The following is a 14,805-nucleotide window of genomic DNA, read 5'->3' as shown; positions in this document are numbered from 1 at the left end:
AGCTGAATTTAAGTGGAACTGTTAAATGCATCCCATAAACAGCAGCAACCCAGTGTGGGAAGGCCTGCGGCAGCTTAGGAAATTACTTTCTTACCAAACCAAGACCTCTCCCTGGCTGGTGTCCCAGTCACAGACCTGCCTGCAAAGATGTCATCCGTGAGAGGAGATAAAATATGGAAAGGAGGCATTTATCATGGGAGGGGAGGTTTGGAGAAGGTGTGCTTAGCTGGAGCCCTGACGCCTGACTTATGGTGTATCAACAGTCAGAAGAACCTGGAATGGACTCTGTTAATGAGGCTTCAGAGGCTTTTCCAAGATGCCACTTGACCCCATCCTAGTCTCTGGTACAGCGGCAGTGTTGATCATGTATTAGCTCAGGATATGGCAATGAAGAAAACACTTGGTAACACTGCCCAGTTAGTGAATGATGAAAATGCATTACATGTTTCGTCAAAGCTCCATAAAAAAAGAAAAATATATGAATCATGAGGAAAAAAAGTCAGTGCATCCGATCATTACATTCCAGTTTGCTCCCAGATTTAGTTTTTCTAAAGTAGCATTTTATCTTTTCACTTCTTCCCTAGCTTATGGGATAACATTGGGGCTATTAAACTAATGGGACATCAGCAACTCTTTTAATATCCCCCTTCTTCCAGAGTTTCCACTCTACAAACTTCTCTGCTGAAGCTTGTGAATCCTCTGGTGACAGATTAGCCCGGTATTAACTGTAAAATCTTTGTCACATTCAGAGCATTAAAATGGCTTCTCTCCAGTGTGAACTCTCTCGTGTGTGATAAGATTTGATTTCTGTGTAAAAGCTTTGCCACATTCAGAACACTGATATGGTTTCTCTCCAGTGTGAACTCTCTGGTGTATGGTAAGCTCTGCTTTGGTTTTAAAAGCTTTGCCACATTCAGAACACTGATACGGTTTCTCTCCAGTGTGAACCCTCTGGTGTTTGATAACATCTGACTTCCCTGTAAATGCTTTGCCACATTCAGAACACTGATATGACTTCTCTCCAGTGTGAACGCTCTGGTGTGTGATAAGATGTGACTTCCGTGTAAATGCTTTGCCACATTCAGAACACTGATATGACTTCTCTCCAGTGTGAATGCTCTGGTGTGTGATAAGATGTGATTTCTGTGTAAAAGCTTTGCCACATTCAGAACACTGATATGGTTTCTCTCCAGTGTGAACTCTCTGGTGTATGGTAAGCTCTGCTTTGGTTTTAAAAGCTTTGCCACATTCAGAACACTGATACGGTTTCTCTCCAGTGTGAACCCTCTGGTGTTTGATAACATCTGACTTCCGTGTAAATGCTTTGCCACATTCAGAACACTGATATGACTTCTCTCCAGTGTGAACGCTCTGGTGTGTGATAAGATGTGATTTCTGTGTAAAAGCTTTGCCACATTCAGAACACTGATATGGTTTCTCTCCAGTGTGAACTCTCTGGTGTATGGTAAGCTCTGCCTTGGTTTTAAAAGTTTTGTCACATTCAGAACACTGAAATGGTTTCTCTTCATTGTGAGCCTTCTGGTGTGTGATACAATTTGCCTCCATTGTAAAACCTTTGTCGCATTCCAATCAAGAAAAATCTTCTGAAATTACTCCTCTTATGTATACATGGGTTGGACTTTACTATAAAGCCATTGTCACTTCCAGAACACTGAAATTACTTTTCTCCTGTTGTCCTCTGAGGCTGGATCAATGTTGAAGAAGATCCAATACATTTATGACATTTAGAACATGGATATGTCTTGAGTCCTTTGTGAATCCTCCAGTGAACTGCAATAAAAACTTTCAGTCACTTATAACACCCATATGGATCGTTTCCCATGTGACTTTGTTTTATTGCTGAAGACCAGCATGACCAAAAACTTGGTTCCTCAGTCCACCTGTACAGAAAAAAATAAAAGTCAGAATTCTTTATTATCAACTGCTTCCCGCTCAGCCTATTGTAATATGACGGCCAGAAAGGAGCCATATTGTTCTGGGAGAACAGATCTTGTGCGGCCCTGCAGGACCAATCTCTGGCGCAGTCTGTCACCCGCTATGTCCAGTGGATGACTGATCAGTGTAGCGGCCCACTGCCGGTACCATGTGATTGCTGTGACCAATCACAGTAGATAACATGACAATTGTGAACAATGAATGGCTTTTATTCATTACAGTTATTGTGTGGTTGGTCACAGTGATCACATGGTACAGACAGTACAGTGTTAGTATGGTACACAGTTACACAGTTAGTAGGTTGAATAAAGACACCAGTCCATCCAGTTCAACCCGAGTAAGTATGGGTGCGTATCTACAATTGTCCTTATCCCTGTACATTGTGTCTCATTAAGATGCTCATCTATTATATTATTATTTAAGGTATCCATATACCGCCGTCAATTTACACAGTGCTCCACACATCGCAAACTCACATAGGTCCCTACCCTCAAGGAGCCCACAATCCAAGGTCCCCAACTCACATTCATATACTAGGCCAATTTTGGACAGAAGCCAATTAACCTACCAGCATGTCTTTGGAGTGTGGGAGGAAACTGGAGTACCCGGAGGAAACCCACGCAGGCACAGGGAGAACATGCAAACTTCAGCCAGGTTGTGTCGTGGTTGGGATTCGAACCAGTGACCCTTTTTTACTGCTCGGCAAGAGTGCTACCCACTACACCACTGTGCCACCTATAACACTAGTAGTGGTAACACTATATTGCTTTGGTCAAAGTATGTATGTAAAAAAAAAGTTTAAAAAAAGTATTAAAAATACTTTTTTAAAATTTTTTTTTTACATATTGTCACCAGTCGGTGTCACCTCCACACCAGTTATTTGAGGACGCTATACTGTACTGGGGACAGGATGTAAAAAATAAAAACATCCAAAATATTGTAACAAAAAAATTACAACTTAATACCCACCATGCCTTTTACTAAATACCTTGGAATGTCTACTTTCCAAAAAAGGGTCATTTGGGGGATATTTTTACTGTCCTGGTATTTTCGGGCTTCAAGAAATGAGATTGCCCCTCAGTACATCAGGATTGATCGATCTTCAGATATTTATCCCATAGTTTATGAGAGGTGAAGAAGGTGAAGTTGTTAAAGATAAGGGTTTTCAGGGATTACCTAAAGACAGAGTAGAAGATAGTCAAACAGATTGAGGTAGAGAGTTCCAGAGGATGGGAGAGGCTCTGAAGAAGTCCTGGAGGTGACGTGGTAGTTAGAGAGTAGGAGGTCATGTGAGGAATGAAGAGAACGGTTTGGTTGGTATTTTGGGACAAGGTTGGTGATGTAGCTGGGGGAAGAGTTGTGGAGGGCTTTGTAAGATGTTGTTAGTATTTTGAATTTGTAATAGGTAAGGGATTGTCAAACAAAAGAGTTCCCCTGGCATGATTGCACCTCTAACAGGTAAAAATTTAACTGGGGAAAATTTTGTGCAAAAGTGAGGACTGTATACCATTTGGTCAAATGTTTATATCCGGGACTCCTGGACAGTGCTGGAAAAGGAGGATTTGTGAGCAAAGAATAGGATATGATCTCTTTCTGTCTGGGTGAATGTATGACCCAAATCTCTTCCCATGTCAGAAGGATTGGAGTTATGAAATCTTCATTTTGATTGGGAAGGAAGTGATGATATGGAAATTGTGTGACCTGTCGGCTGACTTCATCTTTATTCAGACATCATACAAGAATGCATTGTCACCTGACCTGGCTGTAACGCTCATTAATAATTGTCTCCACTTGCCAAACACAATATATATATATATATATATATATATATATATATATATACATATACATACAATGCAGTTTTAAAGTGGTTTGCAGGGGTTATGGCTGAAGCCAGCAATTCTGTTTCTCACAAAAAGTGATCCGAGCAGCTGATTAGCCACTGGATCACCTTTAGAAGCAGCCAAAGAGGTCGTCCCTCCTCCTGCTGCTCGCCAGGGTTTCTCGGGCTTACTGGCTTACTGTACTTACCGGTTTTCAGGCTTTTTGGTATTAAAGTAGTGAGATTATAGATCCAGTATTTCTCTTTACATAGTAAAACCTTATTGAAGTCTCCTCTCCTATGGGATACATTTAGGGAAAAGATTCCTTTCACTTTCAGGCCATCTGTTTTTTTTCCCACATGAATTTTCCTAATATGTTGTGCTAAGAGATTCTCTTTTTCTTTCTCATCTTTTCTAAGAGGTCCATTGATGTCCCTCAGATGTTCACAGATACGGATTTTTAATTGTCGTGTTGTTTTCCCTATATAGAATTTTTTACATGGACATTCCAACATGTAGATCACTTTGCTTGTAGAGCAATTAATAAATCTTTTAATTTTAAATGTTTTGGATCGATCTGAATCAGTGAATATCTGAGGAACATGTGAGGTACATTGTGTGAAAGTACAAATGAGTGAATTAGTTGCTAGGTAACAGGAAGTGATGAATTTCAGCATTCACAGTCAGTTTTCTACTGAACATGCGGGAGCCGCTCTGCACCTTGTGAATGGTCCTGTAGTCTTCTGGAACCTGTGATGTGTCCCAGAAGACTGCGGGGGAAGAGAGGGGGGATGAACTTCCAGCTCAGACTGCGGTGATCTGAGCCAGAAGTGAGTGGGTACTCGTCAAAACCAGGTACCCGCCCCCCAATCTCAAAAAAAGTGCCAAATGTGTCAGTGGAGGGGGGAGGATGAATACAAGTGTATTTTCCCCTTTTGGGTGGAGGTCCGCTTTAAGTATGGTTGGGATAACATAATTTCCAATGCCTCTGTCTTTCAGAAATTGGGTTTCAGCAGCCAATCCATCAAAGCCAGTGACCGAGAAGTTGGGTGAAAAACTGAACCTTTAGATAACAGATCTGAGCCATCTGGTGGGGGGTCACAGAGCACGGGCTGATAGATAAATGAGGTCAGTGTACCCCACTCTACAAGGTCAGTCCTAATCTATGACAATGACTGGAATGCTTTCTATCCATTAAAGCCGAGCTCCAGATTTTCATACAGTTTACATAGTTTGGGCCAAGCTGGTCCAATCACACTATGTCCCTCACCAACATGTGAGGCCGCTGGATGTGCGGTATAAGCTGTATATGGCTGAGGCTACATATAGTATACAGCACTGTGTTCCGTGTTCAAACCGAGACTTCTCATTCCCGGAACACAGTAGAGTCTATCCGATTGGTGCTCAGCCATTCAGAGAAAGCGATGTGAAAACGCACCACACTCCACTCTACAAAAAAATTCTAGAGCTTGTTTGGGACGATTGTTGCGCATAGGGCAGTACATTCCAACAAATGGTCTACCCAATGTATGATGAATGAAAACACTCCAAAACATCAAAAAAACTCCTCATGCAAGAATACGAGTTCCCGCTACGCCCAGATGTGAATGCGGCTTGACAGCTGAGTGACTCCATCCATTCCCTCCTATGTACTTCTATAAAGCTGGCCATACACTATGCAATCTGATTGTATAGTGTATGGTGATTTTTACAGAACCCAGGACACACTTCTCCAGATTTCAATATTACAGCTCTATCCACATCGGCTGTTATCTGATCGCTCAGCTCCTGCACACTCTGCCAAGTGAACAATCTATAGCTGTGTATTTAGTGAGAACGGTGATGAGTGATTGCATAGGAAAAATGTGCACCTGATGAGGTGGGTGGAAGGGGGGAGGGTAGATGATGCAGGGTGTGTCACATCCCACGGTGTGCCCAGGAAGTAATGGAGAAGTGATTGTACAGCCATCTGGACCCTGAGGTAAGGGGGGTGTAAGATAAACAGAAAGAAGTACATGAATTGTATATTGGTACATGGGGGGGGGGATTTAGGTGTGGAGGGGAACTTATCCTTTAAGTCAGCAATGTGAGGGGGTGCAGTTTTTGGGGTGCACGGTGTTTATAGATTTGTGAGAAGGGAGGGGTGAAAGGATGCAGTGAGGTGCTGGGACAATAAAGACCACTCTTGGACAGATTGTCACCAACAACTGCCTGGTGAGGTCTAATGACCACAAAGATACAAGATAAAATGTAAAATGTCCCAGTAGGGGGCGCTCTGTTGGGGGGGACAGAGAAGAGCGATCTGGAGATCTGACCTCGGGACCATGGAGGGAACAGTAATGGGAGGTGTACTGTAGATCTGCTTCATTGCCGGGTTCACCTCCATTACCAAAAACAAGTGATCTTCCATATACCAGCAAAGACAAGTGTGACCCCCAAATCTCATCCAGTCACCTTACATGAGAACATGTCCCCCCATCCCCCATCCTGTGTCAGGGTGCAGAAGGAGGATCTCGTCTTCCGGTCTGTAGTAAGTATGGTGGAGAGGAGGGGGAGGGGTATTAGGAATGTCATGTATGTCAGCTGTGCTGGATCATTAGTGACCCCAGACCTGCAATCCGGACAGTTCAGTGTACAGACAGAGGGGGGATTTACTAAAGGGAAATAGGCTGTTCAAAGAAATTCCCCCCCAGAGATTAGTGAATGTGGTGAAATGTCACTTTGTAATGAATATCCAATCACGTGCACAGAAATAAAAACATGGAATGTTAGTCACACGTGATTGGATGATGGAAGTCAGCAGAGCTCCGCCTCCTTCACTGACCCCTTGTCTACCAATGTACATTCTTTATCCTTCTGGTATTCAAGAGGTTAATAGAGAAATGAGCTTTGTATTATTCTCAGCCAGTGATTGGCCGTCATGTAGAAGTGATCACAATCACAATACAGAGAATGTGCCGCCCCTCCCCCCTGCTGGTGCCCCCTGCTGTTCCCTGTTGTGTTTCCTCTGGGAGGTCCAAGATGGCGGAACATTGATAAACCACTATAGATTGTTTTGTAGGAGGAGCTTGGAGAACATCCCATCCCCCAATATCCTCTGCCATGAATGACCCCAGAAATGACAAGAATTGTGTCACCTCCGGGGTCACTGCTGTCCCGACTACTGTAGCTGGTCTATGTCATGTACAACACAATATATAGAGTAGAGAGGTCAGCACTATTGTAATGTACAACACAATATATAGAGTAGAGAGGTCAGCACTATTGTAATGTACAACACAATATATAGAGTAGAGAGGTCAGCACTATTGTAATGTACAACACAATATATAGAGTAGAGAGGTCAGCACTATTGTAATGTACAACACAATATATAGAGTAGAGCGGTCAGCACTATTGTAATGTACAACACAATATATAGAGTAGAGGGGTCAGCACAATATTATAGTCATAGTGCCCCTTATACTGCTGGTCAGGGGGGACAAATGATTTGGGTCTGTGGTCAGCAGGATGAAAACAATGTTCAGCCATAGTGGTCAGTGGGAGGAGAAATGTCCTCTATCTGATGTTACAGACTATGATATCGGGGTACAGGGATGTGGGGGGTCAGACAACACACAGGGGATCACCTTCTGTTGTATATCCACAGAAATCACCCAGCACGCTGGCAGATTGTCAGGAGAACCCCAAGTTCCCAGCCCAGACAGGGGTAACAGCTGTATAACAGCACACACACTCTATTATCCCACCACTGCCACACACATGACAAGGATGGAAGACCACGGGAACTAGAAAACCAGGAGAGGACCTTGTATGGTGGAGGAGGGAAGGAGAGGGAGATTATTGTGATAGACTTGGCACAGCCTGCAATACCTCTGACCACCACTAGAGGGAGACTCCACCCATATCTAGCTGGCTGACCACACACACAGGCAGATAGAAATCTTACATACAATCTGGTGCACTATGAGGGTTCCCCAGGCTCCCCTACAAACTAGAATCCTTGTGTTAATCCCTGTTCCCACTATCCATGTACACCCCACACCAGACACACAACATGGGGGCAGTGAGGGGACAGGGGGGCAGTTGGGGGGGGGGAGTAGATGGGGATGTCAAGGGAAAAGTGCCTATTATCAGTGGTCAGTGTGGGGGAAGGGGGATGCCTGCTGTTATCAGTTGATTAAATAAATTGGGGGGGGGGGGGGGTAAATGTTTGGCATTAGTGATTAGTAGAAAAAATGGGGCAGGAACAAGGGGGAGTCAGAGGTTCTAAATAGAGAGACAGGAGGCACTGGGGCTAAATAGTTTTATGGCAACAGTGGGGGGCCAGAAGTGTAAAAGGGTAACAGTGAGGTGGGAGGGGTCACAGGGGGTGGACAGGATAATGTGAGGGACAGGGGAAGGATGGGGAAGATGCGGGGTGAACTGGGAGACACTGAGGAAACAAGGAGCTGGAAAGGAAGGCAGTAGGGGGATGGGAGTGGTGGTCATTTAGAGATAAATACCTGGCTGATGGTGTCCTGGTCTGGAGGTTGATGTGGAGCTCCTCTGATGAGTCTTCTATGGTTGGTGTCCTCTCGGATGGTCACTCTGAGTGTCCACAATCAGGGAAAAGTTCTCCTCCGTGTCCCTGATAGAAGATGAAGGCTTCTTGTCCTGGCTGAGAGGTGTGAGGGACGTTCTGTGTCTGCACTATGGATCTGGGAAGACTTCAATCACATTGTGAGCCAGCTTCCTCACAGGGGGCCCCTCCCTCACAAATGCCCCGGGGCCACACTGACTACAAACACAGTGTGGGGGAGAGGGTTCACAAAAGAGGACCCCTCCCTCCATTCTCTGGGGTGACACAATAGAATCTGAAGCTAAAAGCTCCAAAACGCCTGAAGCTCAAACAAGTTCTGGAACTTTTTTTTTTTAGGCAGATTACAGGCTTTTCTACTTTTTTTTTTTACATTGACCTTCTGCCTGAAAGAACTACGCTCAGGTGTGAATGGGGGCTCAGGTGTGAATGGGGCCTAAAATGGATGAGTTGCAGATCGCTACATGCTGTTTGGTTAAAGAGTGCCGTCTGTTGATAATAACTGAAAGGTGGCTTCATCCTCTTGTAGAGGACACTATTACGCACATATCTGGCCGCACTTTCTATCACCAGGTTAGAAACAGCAATTCAGGGAAGAACAAAGGAGGCGGCCTTTGTATTTATGTTTTAAATGAGTGGTGCTCTGATAGTAAACTTGAGGACACTTATTGTTGGCCAGATTTGGAATTTCTGCTGGTGAAGTGTAGACCTTTTTACTTACCCAGAGAATTTACAGTGATGATCATTATTGTGGCAGTGGTGGAATTATAGGGGTCACTGAGGTTGCCATGGTGCCCGGGCCCCATGCTGCAGGGGGCCCTTGAGGGTCCCCTGTATATCTCGATAGGAGCGGGGCGGCTGAGACCGAGCTCCCTGATCGTCAGCCGAACTGTAATCAGCACTGTGCGGGGAGCTCTTCACACCGATCTAAAGTGAAAGCAGTGTGTGCTGTGCTCGTTGTCTCCCCCTACAGTGCAGTACCCGGCAGGAAGAGGGAAGGTAAAGCACTGCCGTTTATGAAAAGGCTTTCTGTATGTGCATGTATGTGTGTGTATGTGTATATATGTGTGTATGTATGTATGTGTGTGTACATGTATGTGTTTATGGAAGATGTGGATCCAGAAGGAGTGATGATGAAGTAGAAATCTCTCTCTGTCTCCTCCTCTATGGGGATCAGGAATGTCATCAATAATCATGTCACCGAGTTGTGGATTGGATGATTTGCCCCCACACACTGATCAGTGATCGGGTTGTCTAACAGATCACATTGAGGCCGGGGGGGAGGGGGGGTTATACATTGTACACATTTTCTAATATATGTGTAAGTTGCAGCGGACACGTCACCCCTCCCCCCACTATTATCTGCACCCCTAACTCTATCATTGTATTGCAGGCTGGCTGGGAAGTGATCTGGGAAGTTTTGTTGTATTTTGAAGCTTTATAATCCTTCCCAGGATATGAGATTAGAGATAATGATGAATGACGGGCCGGGAATTATTATCAGTCTGATGATTGCAGTAATATCTCACATGTGCGGTGCGATCTCCATCTACATACGTGTGCCTGACCCGTGTGTGCCCCTTTACTTCTAGATTTCTTTTATTTTTTTACACTTTATTTATTTTTCATTTCAATTTATTGCTCTCACAAGGGGAGAACAATACTTCTCATGAAAGCTTTGGGCATCTTTATGTCTCCCCGACCCCTCATAGGAGAAAATGAGGGTCATTATAATGATCCGTGTGTGTGGGGGGGGGAAGGTAGATGATCTAACAGAGTGCAGACACTCTATCTTTTCTAATATTATAGGATAGAACAATTGCAGTACTGGGGGAGGGGTGATGTGATAGGATGGGGGGAGGAGTGATGTGATAGGATGGGGGGAGGAGTGATGTGATAGGATGGGGGAGGGGTGATATGACAGGATGGAGTGTGATGTTTCTCTCTCAAGATGTTCTGTATGAAAAGTTCTCCATCATCTGATTGTGTTTTACGTATTTCCTGTACTGCCCCTCCCCCCATGGTTCCATTCTCCCCTCCCCATCCCAGTGTCCCCCCTGTACTTCCCTCCATGGTCCCCCATATTACCCAATCTCTCCGGAAGTTTCTCCTTCAACTTCTTGTCTGTCCCTGACTGCATCACCATAGAGGAGGGGGATGGGGTGTCCTCCATTTTTTTGAAGATCCATACTCACGTTACTGCCTTCATCTAGCTCAGTATCATCATCGGAGCCTTCCAAACACTGGGCATCCTCCTGGAGCATGTACCCAACACTGTGGTCAAACAGTTCGAGGGACTCCTCAGGAGGACATGGTGGGGCTAGGGAAGGAGTCACTGATGACATTGAGCCGAGGGAAGAGGCCGCTGCTTTGCCAGACAAAGTACCCTGAGCATGGGTGAGAGAGGATGAGGACGGCTTGGTCATCCACTCGACCAAGTCTTCGGCATGTTGCCGCTCAACACATCCAGCTGCCGAAAAAAAGGCCAAGCTTGTCCTACGGCCACGTGCTGATGAGGATGCACCATGTCCAGAACTAGCACTGTTGACTCTAGACACAGAGCCTGCTTGCCCTCTTTTATTGGCTTTTGACTGTCTGCCTCTCCTTGTTGGCCTTCCAGACATACTTTTGGCCTGCAGTGAGATGTAGCTGCACTAAACTGGCATATATATATATATATACTGATACTGCAGCTAGCAAAATCAACTGCCTGCCTGTAGTATTATAGTATTATTAGTATGATAACACTTGCACTTGCCTTCAGGTAGCTATACTGTAGGTGAGACTGTGCAGGGTACACAGTACAGTAGCTGGAAATACTTCAATGAGCCTACACAAGCACCTGGCTGCAGGTTGCTATACTGTAGGTGAGACTGTGCAGGGTACGCAGTACAGTAGCTGGAAATACTTCAATGAGCCTGCACAAGCACCTGGCTGCAGGTTGTTATACTGTAGGTCAGACTATGCAGGGTACACAGTAAAGTAGCTGGAAATACTTCAATGAGCCTACACAAGCACCTGGCTGCAGGTTGCTATACTGTAGGTTAGACTGTGCAGGGTACACAGTACAGTAGCTGGAAATACTTCAATGAGCCTACACAAGCACCTGGCTGCCGGTTGCTATACTGTAAGTGAGACTGTGCAGAATACACAGTACAGTAGCTGGAAATACTTCAATGAGCCTGCACAAGCACCTGGCTGCAGGTTGCTATACTGTAGGTCAGACTGTACAGGTTACCCAGTACAGTAGCTGGAAATACTTCATTGAGCCTACATAAGCACCTGGCTGCAGGTTGCTATACTGTAGGTCAGACTGTGCAGGGTACACAGTACAGTAACTAGAAATACTTCAATTAGCCTACACAAGAACCTGGCTGCAGGTTAATGCACTGTAGGTGAGACCGTGTGGGATACACAGTACAGTAACTGGAAATACTTCAATGAGCCTACACAAGCATCTGGCTGCAGATAGAAATACTGTAGGTGAGACTTTGCAGGGTACACAGTACAGTAGCTGAAAATACTTCAAAGAGCCTACACAAGCACCTGGCTGCAGGTTGCTATACTGTATTTGTGACTGTGCAGAATAAACAGTAAAGTAGCTGGAAATACTTCAACGAGCCTACACAAGCACCTGGCTGCAGGTAGCTATACTGTAGGTAAGACTGTGAAGGGTACACAGTACAGTAGCTGGAAATATTTCAATGAGCCTACACAAGCACCTGGCTGCAGGTTGCTATACTGTAGGTGAGATTGTGCAGAATACACAGTACAGTAGCTGGAAATACTTCAATGAGCCTGCACAAGAACCTGCCTGCAGGTTGCTATACTGTAGGTAAGACTGTACAGGGTACCCAGTACAGTAGCTGGAAATACTTCATTGAGCCTACACAAGCACCTGGCTGCAGGTTGCTATACAGTAGGTCAGACTGTGCAGGGTACACAGTAAAGTAGCTGGAAATACTTCAATGAGCCTACACAAGCACCTGGCTGCAGGTTGCTATACTGTAGGTCAGACTGTACAGGGTACCCAGTACAGTAGCTGGAAATAATTCATTGAGCCCACACAAGCACCTGGCTGCAGGTTGCTATACGGTAGGTCAGACTGTGCAGGGTACACAGTACAGTAGCTGGAAATACTTCAATGAGCCTTACACAAGCACCTGGCTGCAGGTTACTACACTGTAGGTGAGACTGTGCAGGGTACACAGTACAGTAACTGGAAATATTTCAATGAGCCTACACAAGCACCTGGATGCAGGTTGTTATACTGTAGGTGAGACTGTGCAGGGTACACAGTACAGTAGCATTAAAATATTTCAATGAGCCTACACAAGCACTTGGCTGCAGGTTGCTAAACGGTAGGTGAGACTGTGCGGGGTACACAGTACAGTAACTGGAAATACTTCAATGAACCTACACAAGCACCTGGCTGCAGGTTGCTATACTGTAGGTCAGACTGTGCAGGGTACACAGTACAGTATCTGGAAATACTTCAACGAGCCTACACAAGCACTTGGCTGCAGGTTGCTATACTGTAGGTGAGACTGTGCAGGGTACACAGTACAGTAGCTGGAAATACTTCAATGAGCCTACACAAGCAACTGGCTGCAGGTTGTTATACTGTAGGTCAGACTGTGCAGGGTACACAGTAGAGTAGCTGGAAATATTTCAATGAGCCTACACAAGCACCTGGCTGCAGGTTGCTATACTGTAGGTGAGACTGTGCAGGGTACGCAGTACAGTAGCTGGAAATACTTCAATGAGCCTGCACAAGCACCTGGCTGCAGGTTGTTATACTGTAGGTCAGACTATGCAGGGTACACAGTAAAGTAGCTGGAAATACTTCAATGAGCCTACACAAGCACCTGGCTGCAGGTTGCTATACTGTAGGTTAGACTGTGCAGGGTACACAGTACAGTAGCTGGAAATACTTCAATGAGCCTACACAAGCACCTGGCTGCCGGTTGCTATACTGTAAGTGAGACTGTGCAGAATACACAGTACAGTAGCTGGAAATACTTCAATGAGCCTGCACAAGCACCTGGCTGCAGGTTGCTATACTGTAGGTCAGACTGTACAGGGTACCCAGTACAGTAGCTGGAAATACTTCATTGAGCCTACATAAGCACCTGGCTGCAGGTTGCTATACTGTAGGTCAGACTGTGCAGGGTACACAGTACAGTAACTAGACATACTTCAATTAGCCTACACAAGAACCTGGCTGCAGGTTAATGCACTGTAGGTGAGACCGTGTGGGATACACAGTACAGTAACTGGAAATACTTCAATGAGCCTACACAAGCATCTGGCTGCAGATAGAAATACTGTAGGTGAGACTTTGCAGGGTACACAGTACAGTAGCTGAAAACACTTCAAAGAGCCTACACAAGCACCTGGCTGCAGGTTGCTATACTGTATTTGTGACTGTGCAGAATAAACAGTAAAGTAGCTGGAAATACTTCAACGAGCCTACACAAGCACCTGGCTGCAGGTAGCTATACTGTAGGTAAGACTGTGAAGGGTACACAGTACAGTAGCTGGAAATATTTCAATGAGCCTACACAAGCACCTGGCTGCAGGTTGCTATACTGTAGGTGAGATTGTGCAGAATACACAGTACAGTAGCTGGAAATACTTCAATGAGCCTGCACAAGAACCTGCCTGCAGGTTGCTATACTGTAGGTAAGACTGTACAGGGTACCCAGTACAGTAGCTGGAAATACTTCATTGAGCCTACACAAGCACCTGGCTGCAGGTTGCTATACAGTAGGTCAGACTGTGCAGGGTACACAGTAAAGTAGCTGGAAATACTTCAATGAGCCTACACAAGCACCTGGCTGCAGGTTGCTATACTGTAGGTCAGACTGTACAGGGTACCCAGTACAGTAGCTGGAAATAATTCATTGAGCCCACACAAGCACCTGGCTGCAGGTTGCTATACGGTAGGTCAGACTGTGCAGGGTACACAGTACAGTAGCTGGAAATACTTCAATGAGCCTTACACAAGCACCTGGCTGCAGGTTACTACACTGTAGGTGAGACTGTGCAGGGTACACAGTACAGTAACTGGAAATATTTCAATGAGCCTACACAAGCACCTGGATGCAGGTTGTTATACTGTAGGTGAGACTGTGCAGGGTACACAGTACAGTAGCATTAAAATATTTCAATGAGCCTACACAAGCACTTGGCTGCAGGTTGCTAAACGGTAGGTGAGACTGTGCGGGGTACACAGTACAGTAACTGGAAATACTTCAATGAACCTACACAAGCACCTGGCTGCAGGTTGCTATACTGTAGGTCAGACTGTGCAGGGTACACAGTACAGTATCTGGAAATACTTCAACGAGCCTACACAAGCACTTGGCTGCAGGTTGCTATACTGTAGGTGAGACTGTGCAGGGTACACAGTACAGTAGCTGGAAATACTTCAATGAGCCTACA

At 45.3% G+C, this 14,805-nt stretch overlaps 1 pseudogene; it reads right to left on the bottom strand.

The window, feature by feature from the left end:
- LOC141126578 (uncharacterized) overlaps positions 1–14,805 on the bottom strand; it is a 1,610,887-nt pseudogene that overhangs the window by 108,194 nt on the left and 1,487,888 nt on the right.

Source organism: Aquarana catesbeiana, linkage group LG02, assembly GCF_042186555.1.
Source record: "Aquarana catesbeiana isolate 2022-GZ linkage group LG02, ASM4218655v1, whole genome shotgun sequence".
In the NCBI taxonomy this organism is placed as follows: domain Eukaryota; kingdom Metazoa; phylum Chordata; class Amphibia; order Anura; family Ranidae; genus Aquarana; species Aquarana catesbeiana.
This window is presented reverse-complemented; position numbering and strand designations above follow the sequence as displayed.